We start from the raw sequence: 13769 nt of genomic DNA on the forward strand, positions 1-13769 counted from the left end.
GCAGGAGGCACTACACCATCAGAAGCTCAAGCACAATCAAAGAACCTTGAGACATGTTGAGCTAGAGGTACTGCATTTTCATATACTACATAATAATGAGCAGTCTGAGAGGTATGATGACAGGTCTCATCTCACTCTAACTCTATCTATCTCTTTAGCTCTATGATCTCAGACCATAGATCTACTATCTCAAAGTTCCCCTCTTCTAGCTAGTCATGTATCTCTAACTATAACTTGCACTTGTAACTTGCCCACCTACCTCTAAGAAGTCCTCAATCTCTCCCTCGCATGTCATAGAGAATCTTGAGTTTGTGTTGATACATCTCCTATGGGTGAAAGCTGTGGAGGCTAATTTGGCATGTCATCATCCCCTCCTCCACCCACATCCTATTGTGGTGGGCCCACTACCCTATGTCTCCTGGCATCACCTCCTACTCCCATGGTGCTCATCTCTCTATGAGTTATAACATGAGTAGGCCTATGTGCCTATTCATTGTTGCTCGATCTAAGATCCAATCTAACAGTATGAGAAGGAATTGTAACAAGAACTACCAGTGGCCATTATAATGGTCTCTCCTCCCTCAAAGGATGTTCTTGTGGTTGTTGAACATCAGGGTGTGGTGCCTAACTAACTACCCCTATAGGATCAATTATATGAGGAAATGAATGTGTGGCCAAAAGCTTTATATACTAGGGAGTGACACCATCATTCACTACATCTAGAAAGTAGTCCCACCTATAAATGGTAAGGCCACTAACATCTTCCATACATCTAATTGGGTCCAATCTAGGAGAACAACCTTTCTTTACCTCCTTGGTAAAGTAGGTGTAACTATAGTACTCTTGTGATATACTGTATTGATAGTCGAACTGTCTCTAGACATGGGTCAGTGGAAATCTCTCTATCTTCAATGAAGAATGGCCATTCAGTGGCTAAGATACCAACATGAATCCTAGCTAGGAGAAGACATCATCTTATGGCTCTATGCCTAGCAAGGTCTATAGGTAACATACATCATATCATCCAAATGAAGTCACAAATAGTTTGTCTTACCTAGTGTAGGCTGGATCATCTCTCCACAATAGCAATAAATATAAATCTACAAGGGTTGTTGTCAGTCCTCAAAGATAGGAATGTGATTGTTGTCATTAACTTGTGTTTCTGGCATTGAACGTGATGCTTATTACTTTTAGGAGACTGACCATTAGTAAAATTCTTGCAAAGTTTTTCAAAAAAATTGTACTTGTCATTACAATTACTGAATATCATTTATCACCTATACTGCTAACACATACAACTATGGTACATGTAGTTGAGCATTACTATATTTTCAAGACATAATATAGCTATATGTGAAGTTATAAGCGCACAATTTATATCTTATGTAGGATTTATGCCCAGATTGAGATATATATAGTTGTGTTAGCATTGAGATTGAGATTTATAAGCAATTGTGTCAGCGTATGAATTACATACCTTTCATCATCTAGATAGATTAAATTGAGCTAGTTGAAATTGTTGATACTGAAGTTGAACCCTAAATTTGCTCAATAATGTACTAGTAGTTAATGCTATTGCATACCTTTTCAAGTTTATTGCTGTACTTTCTTTTGGACGTTTCCCTTTCTCCTTTGCATCCAAAATGAACTCATTCTAGTCCCTCATTGAAACAAAGGGAGGACGCTCGTACTTCGAGATTAGGACGAGGCTCTTTCTATATGTGTCCCTCACAACCTTAAGATGTCTGGAAGCTTTTTGTAACAATTTCTTATGATAAAAAATATTACTACCAAACTCATGCTCTATATCTTTGATGAGCTCATCTTTTAATTTTTGATCTTTGTAGTTCCACCTTTTAAGAAAAAACATAAAATTGTTAGATATAGCTAGTATAAGAAAAGACCTGAATGAAAGGAAAAATGTTGCACCAATTAATGATATGAAAAAAATAGTGGGATAAAATTAGTTTAGTTATGATGTTCCACCTTTTATGTATGGTGGGCCCAAATCTTTGCAGCATGAGGTCATAAAGCCTCCTATAAAATGTATCATTTCCTACAAAAAATGTCATGGGATAATTAATAGTAAGAACCATTAAAATGAATAATGTGAAGAATACTTTTCATAGTGAATAAAAAATACATAAAATGAGATACATTTCATCTTTTTAGTGATCTATTTCAAGGTTGGAGGATCAACTTGACCAAAAAAGAAGTTTGGAAAAAATTTTAAAATGTCTAAAACTAGTCAAACTCTACCAGGGTTCTGTTGCTGATGTTCTGAAACTAAAAAATGTACTGTGACTATATTAATCAGTATCCCTTGGAAAAAAATATAGTGCATAATACATATAACTTGCCATGACCTTCATTTTTTGTCATTCTTAATTGATGTTGTCACTGATCATACTTGGGATATTATGGAAAACAAATATTGCTAAAATAGATAGTGAAGTTGAAAGTGAGTACTCTAAAACTCTAACAGGCAATAGCAATGATGTGGGAAATCATTGAAAACTGAACATTGAATATGAAAGAAGACTCCCACTTTTGGTTCTCTATAGAAAAATTGGTTAGTATCTTCTACTGGAAGCATGAAATTGCAATAAACCGAATTACTAAACTAGAGAATTACTAGTATAGACAAAAGGTCATTGATAATTTAGATGATCCTACCAAACCCCTAATAAAAAAAAATTCCAGAATAATTAAACAACTTGCACAATACAACATACTAAAGAAGGTCATGAGGCATCACTCCACATCAAAAGCCCTTGCATTCACCACTTCCTATCATGTTTACGTCTTGTAAGAAAATCCTTATTACAATATAAAAAATAATTATTTAAAGTACTTGGAATCTTAGGACATTTCAAAGGCATTGATTCATTATCATAAATCAACAACGATGTCTGCATAGCTCCCGTGCTAGAAATACGGGTAGCTCCAAGAAATGACGATGAATTATCACCAATACATGCACTATGATTCGCATTTGGCAGCATACTAGATGGTGCATCTCCTACCACAAAAAAAACAATACACTATGTGATGCACCCAAGATTAAAGTACATATTATCAACTCATAATTAACACAAAACCAAACATAGCAAAACAAGGATTTACCAGCTAGACGTCCCCTTGTTGCTGACATTGCAATCGAAAATCTCGTACAGGAAACCATCAACCTTGTAGGAGTCTCCTATACTAGATGACTTAAACAATACATTGTTAGCAAAGACATTCTGAAATAATAGAAGTAAGATTTAAGAAGTTTTGAATGATCGAAATAAAAAATTCCTTCTAACTTGTCAACTAAAAGATTATTTTACCAGTGGCAGTCAGAGCTTTGCTACTATCAGCCTCACCGTGTTGTCCTTGACCAAGTTGTGGATCAGTTGACAAAAATTCCTGTATAACAAGAATTTAGTAGTTAAAGTTTCTTACAACTCTTTAAAATAATTGCGTCAATAAAGTATGTAGACACCTAAAATTGTCCAAAACCCGTTACTAGCTAATTAAATAAATATTCATTATTTATTTAATTCCCCTACCTTAACTAAATAAATTCACATTTATTTAATTACATTTGCATTACCTTGATTTAAATAAACTAAGGTTCGTTTAAATCCTAACCTATTCACACTTGCATCTAACCCCTCTCACTTTAATTAAGTATGTCATTTACTTAATTAATTCCCTCCTAATCCCACTAGGAATTAAATATTACATTTAATCCTATTTGAGCACATGGCTCCTAAATTTAACCCTCACCTAACCTCACTAGCCTACCTAACCCACCTTGCTAAACCTAGTCACTTCCTTAATCATGCTTTCTTTTCCTAATCATCCTAGGTAATCACCTCTTAATCCTAAGTGTGTGCTCACACATGTGTGAGGAATCCTCACACATGTGTGAGAGATGTTCACACATTCCTCATCCCTCATGTCTTGCATGCCTCTTGCACACTTGTCCTCTTGCATGAGAGTCAAGTTGTCTCACACATGTGTGAGAAGCCATGCCTTCTCACACCCCTTGCACACTTGTCCTCTTGCATGAGAATCATGTTGTCTCACACATGTGTGAGAAGCCATGCTTCTCACACCTCATTGATCATGTCACCATCAAAGGTTGCTCACACGTGTGTGAGCATATTGCTCCTTTTTAATGGTCAAAACCCTAATCCATGTGGAGTCTACTTGGCTTCCACCTCATGGACACCTCATTGATCCTAAGAGATCCTAGCCCTTCATGTTGCATTCAATCTCAACCGTCCATTACATCCATTTTCCTATAAATGGAGAGCCCTCTCCTCATTTTCATGAAAGGCCATCTACCTTATTGTTAAGCAACCACATCCCATGAGCAATGAAATCATCTAGATTTGATGGTTTCATGAGGTTTGCATAGTGATATTTTGAATGCTTTTATGCTCTTTTTTGTTTCATGTTGTTCATTTACATGTCTTCTTTCATATTTTGAAGTTTTGCATGATAATGTAGGAATGTGCATTAGTTTCTTAGTGTTATTTCTTTAATTACATTTTTATGCAACACATTTTGGCACGCCCGGTGGGACCCACTTCACAGGTTCAAACTAACGATCTAATTTGTTTTTGAGTATTTTGTGAGCTTGTAGGTTGAAGAAGCATTTGGGGATCAAGTTTCATGAGGAGCTTCTAAGCAAACCACAAAGTCCATAATAATCTTTGGAGCGCATAAGAGAAGTTTTTTGACATATAACACTCTATGTTTCATTTCTTATGACTTTATTTCCAAGTTCTAGGGTACATATGCATTAAATATTCATTGTTAAGAAAAATTTAAAGAAAAATAAAAAAATAAAAAAAATCCCTTTTTGTTAATATATAAATTGTTTGAAAGAAAAAAAAAAAAAGTGGGGGTTATTTTATTTTATTGTAGTTGTGCGTTTTTGTTTTTCAAAAATCATTTGTATTTATTAATTTTTTTAAAAAAATGGGGTTAGTTTAAATCTAAAATCTAAAAAAAAAAAATTAAAAAACAAACAAATAAAAATAAATAAAAAATTTTAAACTCTATTTTTGTGCAGGGCGCCACCCTCGCGGCCGCTTCCCAAACCTCCTCACTCCGTGTCTTAACCCGCCGCTTGCTCTGTGTCCTCCTACGGGCGCTGCTTCGCCCACTGCGTAGTCCGCTGCCCCTGCAACTCCCGCCACTCCCTGCCGCAACTTCTCCTTGCAGCCGAGCAGCTTCACCACCTCTCCCGCACGATCCGCTGTCCAAACCATCGCCTCTCGCTACCTCCCCTGCAAAACCCTTCCCCACGCTCAACCGTGGCACCTTGCTTCCCTCCCTCCCGCGGTGCTTGCAAAAACCTCCTCCCACGTCTGTAGCCCTCTGCGCCGCTTCCCCCCTTTAACCCACTCCGCCTCAAACCCTCACCACCGCTTCCAATGCCCTCTCCTGTGCCGCTTGTCGGTCGCTCCCCGTGGCTGAACACTTTTTGTGCGCCGCTAATCCATCCCCTCCACTCTTCACTCTACCTCCTATCCCCAACGCTCTGCGAACTTCTTTCCCACTCATGCAACAACCGCTACTATTCGTAACGTTATGTCAACTGCCCTCCTCCCGGCTTGACTCCCCTGCGAACGCCACCACCCCCCCTCTCACTCGCCACTCGCTCCCTGCAAACCCTCATTTCCACAACCCGCGCAACTCTCCCGCCTTTGTCGTTTTTAACCAAAGGATTTCTATTGTATTTTTATTTGTGGGATATTTAGATGAAAAATATAAGTGTTGATTTTTTTTTCACTTTTATTTATTTTTCTAAATCATAGGATTTCTTTTTTTTTTTAAAATGCAAAAACCAAAAAAAATAAATAAATAAAATACCAAAATTTTTGTTTGTCTTTTCCATTTTTACAAATACTATTTATCTTTTTTTTTAATCAAGCATCTTATGACTCTCTTTTTTTTAAGCAAAAACATCAAAAAACAATAAATTTTTTTTCTTGACGTTCTCTTAATCATCAAATTTTTGCTCGCAGGTCGCTGATGTCAGCACTACATCAACAGTCTGCATGCCTTTCTAAGCCATAAGGAGTAGTCTTCCATTTTTTGCTCATAACTTGAGCATACGAGCTCTGTTTTTGCAAAATGAAATATCGCCGAAAAGCTGATTCTGAGCCCGTCGTCATGGTTCTAGTTTCATGAGATTTTTATGTTGTTTATATCTCTATTTTTCTTTTCAAAGACAAAACTTTGTGCTAACCTTTTCATTGTAGAGTTGTTTCGCATTCGTCCTACATTTTTGCTGCCCTAACTTGTGTTTTTGCAGGAATATTTTCTCACTAACCATATTGCTTGGAGATTTTTACTTTAATTTTGTTTTGGGAATGAACTTGTATGCTTAAATACTCATCTTTGAACACATGGTTAAACGCTAAAACAATCAAATTCAATCTTGAATGCCTTAAGGGAATGGACATGTATTCTTAGGTTAGCAAACATTTGGAATTGGTGCTTAAAATGAACCCACAAAATCTTGAATGTCTTAAGGGAAATTAATTTCATTTTCAACAATTTTGCTTATGTACACGCTCGATTTACTTTCTTGTTGACGAATCCGCATTTTCATTTACGTTGGCACTATTTAAAATTGGAAAGAACATTGTATGTTATAAACACATGTGTCTTCAACTAGATTACAAAACCTAAAGTTTCATTGGGAAGGAATGTGTGTCTTTTTGAACCTCGAAGCCACTTACGTATTCTCTCCCCTCATGCCTTCAGGTGATCTTGGGTGCACAAGAAATAAGTGGTCTTGTTTTTCATTTTTAGGAGGCCTTCTTGGGGATTTCATCACCCCTTGGGACGACCTCAACTCCAGCATTCTGGCAGAGTATAAAAGTTGGGAGGTGAATTGAAAGAAACCTCTCTTGGAAGCAAAATATTGTCACTCTTGGCTAAGCCCCAAAGAACTTTATACCTTTGGGAAGTGAAGGAGGAGATTTGGGTTACCGTCTCCCCCCGGCTGTGTGGCAGTATTTTCTTTCATCTACAGATTTGGGCCTCATGTACCTTGTGTATATCGAGGACGCCCTTTAGTTGATCCTTGTACATCCTAGTCAAAACCTTATAGGATTGTTGGTGTGTTTGATGTTCTTGAAACTCACTTGCCTTGTACATATTTCATTGTATATATTTTGCATCTTAAATCTAAAAACCCAAAAACATCATAAAACATAAAAATCCAAAAAAATTATAAAACTTCAAAAATCCAAAAAAATCAAAAAAAAAAAAAAAACGTCTTGGTCTAGGTCTTCTTAGTCAAGTTTTCCACATCACTTCCATGTCACATCTTCTTTCCATCCAAGTCATCACACTCATACATCTCTTGTCTTCATCATTCACAACATTCCTTGACGTCTTCATCATCTCTATTCATCCAAATCAAATCCTTGTCATTCAATCTAATTCCTAATCTTCATCCTAGTCATGCTTCATCATCATCCAACTTCAATTTCTTCCGCCAATCTCATAAGGCATTCTTAATTCAATCCTCCACATCATCATCCTTCTAATCCAGTCCCTTGTCCAATTCATTATTTTCTAATCAATTTCTAATTTAATCCATTTACGTATTCCTCCATAATCAATCTTCCTAATTTCATTCGTCTTCTTCTAATTCAACTTTTCATTAAATTTTCTACTTTGGACATAGGAGAATTATCATTAACATTGGACTTTCATTCAAATCTCACATTCACTTGGTTAGGGTTTTTTATCAAATCAAATAAAACCCTTATTCATATCATATCCAATCAAATCAAACCCTTATCCAATCAATATCAAATCAAATCCAATCAAAATCAAATCCAACAAATATCAAGTCTGATTCAATTCAAATCAAGTCAACACAAAGTCCAAACTTGCTCCTAGTCCTAAGTTCATATTTCATTCATCATCCATCTTTCTTCTTCTAACATCTATGGATTTGAATTTGCTTAATCAAATGGTTGACAATCTTCAAAGACAATATGGAGTTGTACCTCCTGTTCAACCTACATATCAAATTCATCCTCACCACTTCATATCCGACTCTCATCCATCTCATGTGCATTATTCTTCTACCTTTGACAAGGGAAATCCACCTCATTACCCTTCCACTACATATGATTCCATTCATAGCCCACACACTTCCTCAAACACAAATGCCCTTGCTATGGAAATGGAACAATTAAAGAATTATCTTTTAGCAAGTCAACAGACAGAGGCTGCCTTCCATGCCATGTGTCCTCTTCCTCCATGTTTCGAAGATCATAGTCCTCATGTCCCATCCAACCCCAACCCTCCATGTAATCCCCTACCCATAGTTACACCTTCACACAATTCTAGTCCTCCAAAAACCTCATCCCCACCTCGTAAGGGGTTTTTCACATCACTCTTGGCTAAGTGTAAATTACAAAATGAAGAGAGCCAATCACCCAAAGTCATACACCCCATTCCATCTCAAGACCTTCCTCTAAAGCATGACGTTATAGATGCCTCTTCTCCTCTAGATTCGAGCATTTCTCCATCCCATCCTTCCCCTATCCCTCAAGATCTATTTATCCCTCCTAGTCCATCTCATGATCCCCTTCCTAATCAAGATCAAGGCATTTCATCTACCACACCCCTTACCGATTCCACGCCATCTCAAGCATTAGCCTCCATAGATCCTCCACTTCATGAAGAAGTTCCTTCCACTCCATCCACTCATATTCCTCCATGTCAAGATCAAATCCCTCCATCTCACGATTCTATTCCATCTCATCATCCACTTGTTCCACTATATGATCCTCCTTCAAGTCAAGATCAAAGCACCCCTTCACTTTCTTTTCATGATCCCACTCCATCTCATGATCCTATTATCCTTCATAATCCCCCTTGTGATCCTAATCCTTCACATGATCCTACCACTCATGAACCCCATCTACCTGGACTTGCATCTTGTGTTGAAAATAATAAGTATCCCATTGAAGAAATAGCGTCTCAAGATGTTGATACACCCTCCACTTATTCCAAATCCCAAATTCCCCCTTCCAAACCTAAAGCTTCCCATCATTCATCTTCCAAGTCCATTCTAGGTCCTTATCTTCCATCCATTCTAGGTCCTTATGTTCCATCATCAAACCCTTCATCCCTTCCATCCATTTTGGGTCCTTACATACATCCATCCACCATATCCATGTTTTCCCCTTCATCCCCTCATAGTCCTAGTAAAGATCAAAAAAGGCACACATCTTTGAATTCCTTCCAACATTCACCATCCATATGCTCTCCACCCCATTTACCTTCATACACCCATACCATAGCCAATGGAAGCAAATTGGATGCCAAAGAAAAAGAAAATAATGCCAACTATCCACAAAATCAAAAGGATCAACATGTCCCCTCTAAAAGACATGTCCAAGAAAAGAAAAATATGATCCAAAGCAAAATCAAAAGGCCACAAAGGCTAAAAATAAAAAATGCAAAAATTTTGTGGATACCAAAGATACTTAATGTAGCAATGAATCTCAATGAAAGATTCAAAATGACATCCAATTTGGTTAATCCAAAGGCTTCCACATCCATTTTGGTTCCTCATATACCCAAATCCACCTTCCCAAATCCATCATCTCCTTCTTCCATTTTGGATCCCTATATCCCAAAATCCAAACTTACATATCCTCTGCAATTCCCTCCTTTCCATCACCCTTCAAGATGTGTGCCGATGAAGATCTTTTCGCTTCCTTCACAAGTCTTCCTCCCACCCACTCCACCCCCTTAGTCCAACCTTTTTCATAAGCCATTTTCCTCTGTTCACTACCCTATTAACATCTATGAGAAAATAATAAAAATTCCTTGAAAATAACAAACACATAAATATCAAGGGATACCATCTAGGAAAATAGATGCTTGAGTCCTCCCTTCGTTCTCCTATCATGTATCCATTTCCTTCCCATTCCACTTATCCCTCCATTCACTTGCACTCTACACTAGGGGCAAGCTCCATCCATACCACTCTTCCTTACATATCTTCCATACTTCCATCTACCATTCATTATCCTTTTCCATCTTTGATCTTGACTTTCACTTTCCTTTCATCCATCCACATGCTCACTTTCCATATCCCTTGCGCATCATCCATACATTTTCCTACGTACTTCCATACTTCTTTCATATATTTGATCTTGACATACTATCCATCTCTTGCATTCCATACTCCTTGTCATGCTCATTTCATCCATTTTCCATCCATACTCCTACATACTTTCATCCCCCTTTCATATGTTCTTGATCTTGGTTATCCCTTTCATTTCATCCACTTCATATCTCACATTGCATCCATACCCTTCATATCATTATCCCTTTTCCATACCCTTCATATCATTATCCCTTTTTCATAACCTCCCTCCCATATCCCTTATTCATTCCCCTTTCATACCCATGCTCGTGATCACTATTAGAGGCACACTACAAAACGTTCATACATGCTTTGGAAGAGCACATGCCTTCTCTTCCTCCATCAACTAGCCTTTACACTCTCCTTCCATTTTCATGCATCCTTTCCCACCATATTTCCTTTCATTTTCCTATCCTTGGAATGGGGCATTTGGACTCCTTCAAAACATGATCCTTGGCCCTGCATTTTTTTGCCACCATATCATTTGGCCCCTCATATCCTTTCACTATTCCTTGCATCCACCAACATCACGTTGCTTTTCCTCCATTTACCCTACCTTGACTCTCCCTTGTCATTGGTTCCATTCTATTCATTCTCTCTCACATTCATTTTATCCATTCTCTCACACATTCGTCTAATAAATTCATTTCTATCCATTCTATTCGTTCATATCACATTCAATCTAGTTCTTCCACTAAATTCAATCCAATTCATTTGTCCTCTAATTCAATCAATTTTGAATTCTTCTAATTATTTCACATCAAATCTATTCTACTCTCATCATTCCTCATCCTATCAACATAATTCTTCCAACTCACTTCAATCAAATTCATTTATCCTCTAAGTCAATCAATTTTTAATTCTTCTAATTCTTTCACATCAAATCGATTCTACTCTCATCATTCTTCATCCTATCAATATCTATTCTTCCAATCTCATCCACATTCATTCTTCTATCCACCATAAAATCAAAAAATCAAAAAACATATCAACTATGCAATCAATACTAATTCAATCAATCTAATCTTGTAATCTTGTACATCAATCCTTAATCAGTTCATCAATTTGACCCAATTAGTTGATAATCCATTGACCATATTCAAACATCATTATCATAGGATGAATCCTTCCCAATCCTTGGATGTGCATTACGATTAGCATTAGCTTTGCCATCCTTAATCAATCATCATCAATCGATCCATTAATGGGTTTTCAGCTTGACTAGGGGCAAAATGTTGGTTTGCTTTTGGTTTTTTGTGTATGATTGCTTGTTAATTGTCTGCATTAGTATTTTTTGCATTTCTCATGGTCTTTGCATCCTATTGTCCCAGGAATCATGGTCTTCCATATCATGGTTTCATAAGGCACATGGTTGTATTAGACCCCTATTTTCACGTACTTGACACATTGTCATCTTGGTTCCTCATACCTTGGTGCATAGTGTTGAGTACAATATCAAACTTAGGTTGTTCACACCATTGCAGCATAATTTTTCCACTCCCTTCCATCTTCCTATCCATTTCAAGAGAACATCTGTGTTCTCCTAACCCGCATGTCCTCTCGAGGGGGCATACCCTTCCACCCTCGTCATCCTTCCTCATCCTTTCATGATTGGGGCATCACGCTACTAATCTTATCCTCCTAGCCACTATATTTTATTCTTCTTTGATATAACATTACTAATGCGATATCAAAGAGGGGCAAATTGTAGATACCTAAAATTGTCCAAAACTCGTTACTAGCTAATTAAATAAATATTCATTATTTATTTAATTACCCTACCTTAATTAAATAAATTTGCATTTATTTAATTACATTTGCATTACCTTGATTTAAATCCTAACCTATTCCCACTTGCATCTAACCCCTTTCACTTTAATTAAGTATGTCATTTACTTAATTAATTCCCTCCTAATCCCACTAGGAATTAAATATTACATTTAATCCTATTTGAGCACCTAGCTCCTACATTTAACCCTCACCTAACCTCACTAGCCTACCTAACCCACCTTGCTAAACCTAGTCACTTCCTTAATCATGCTTTCTTTTCCTAATCATCCTAGGTAATCACCTCTTAATCCTAAGTGTGTGCTCACACATGTGTGAGGAATCCTCACACATGTGTGAGAGATGTTCACACATTCCTCATCCCTCATGTCTTGCATGCCTCTTGCACACTTGTCCTCTTGCATGAGAGTCAAGTTGTCTCACACATGTGTGAGAAGCCATGCCTTCTCACACCCCTTGCACACTTGTCCTCTTGCATGAGAATCATGTTGTCTCACACATGTGTGAGAAGCCATGCTTCTCACACCTCATTGATCATGTCACCATCAAAGGTTGCTCACACATGTGTGAGCATATTGCCCTCTTTGAATGGTCAAAACCCTAATCCATGTGGAGTCTACTTGGCTTCCACCTCATGGACACCTCATCGATCCTGAGAGATCCTAGCCCTTCATGTTGCATTCAATCTCAACCGTCCATTGCATCTATTTTCCTATAAATGGAGAGCCCTCTCCTCATTTTTATGAAAGACCATCTACCTTATTGTTATGCTGCTGGACTTGTGAGCAACCACATCCCATGAGCAATGAAATCATCTAGACTTGATGGTTTCATGAGGTTTGCATAGTGATATTTTGAATGCTTTTATGCTCTTTTTTGTTTCATGTTGTTCATTTACATGTCTTCTTTCATATTTTGAAGTTTTGCATGATAATGTAGGAATGTGCATTAGTTGCTTAGTGTTATTTTCTTAGTTACATTTTTATGCAACACAAAGTATTTTTGCACATATTACATATTTTACTTCACAACATAAAAGATTATAAAATATAAATCTTTATTGAACTTTTGTTATAACTAAATATTCATTGGAGCTTACTTCATAACGATGAGCTTGTGCTCTCAAATCTGATAGCCTCTTCATCATCTCCTCGGATTCCATATTTGCCTCATCCAAAATTTTCATTGCTTCTAAATTATTATTTTTTAGTTTTTTCTTCAACATTTTTATGAAATTGTGAGATTCAGCAATATCCTCATCAGAAGGCATAGTTAGTGGCTCGGTACTTACTGATGCTGCTTTACCCTTATCCTAATCATCAAATTGTGAGAGGAATATCAGTAAAACTATCATAAAAACTAAAAAACCGTAAATAAAATAACGTAATAATATAACATTTTTCAACTATCTAAATTGTACAATTTCAAAAAGGTTTACCCTTGCTGAAGAAGGGGTGGGAGTAGCATCCTAGTGACCTCTATCATCTGTCGGATCCATATCATCCTGTCACAAAGATTAAACATAAAAAATTCAGCTATTTGAAAGCAATAGACAGCAAAAAAAAATTATTAACAAAATGGTAAATAGTACTTACACCATAAATAAAGTAACGTAATAATATAACATTTTTCAACTATCTAATTTGTACAATTTCAAAAAGGTTTACCCTCATTGAAGAAGGGGTGGGAGTAGCATCCTGGTGACCTCTATCATCTGTCGGATCCATATCGTCCTGTCACAAAGATTAAACATAAAAAATTTAGCTAACTGAAAGCAATAGACAACAAA

Source organism: Cupressus sempervirens, chromosome 8, assembly GCF_028749045.1.
Source record: "Cupressus sempervirens isolate cs-2001-9-10 chromosome 8, ASM2874904v1, whole genome shotgun sequence".
Classification (NCBI taxonomy): domain Eukaryota; kingdom Viridiplantae; phylum Streptophyta; class Pinopsida; order Cupressales; family Cupressaceae; genus Cupressus; species Cupressus sempervirens.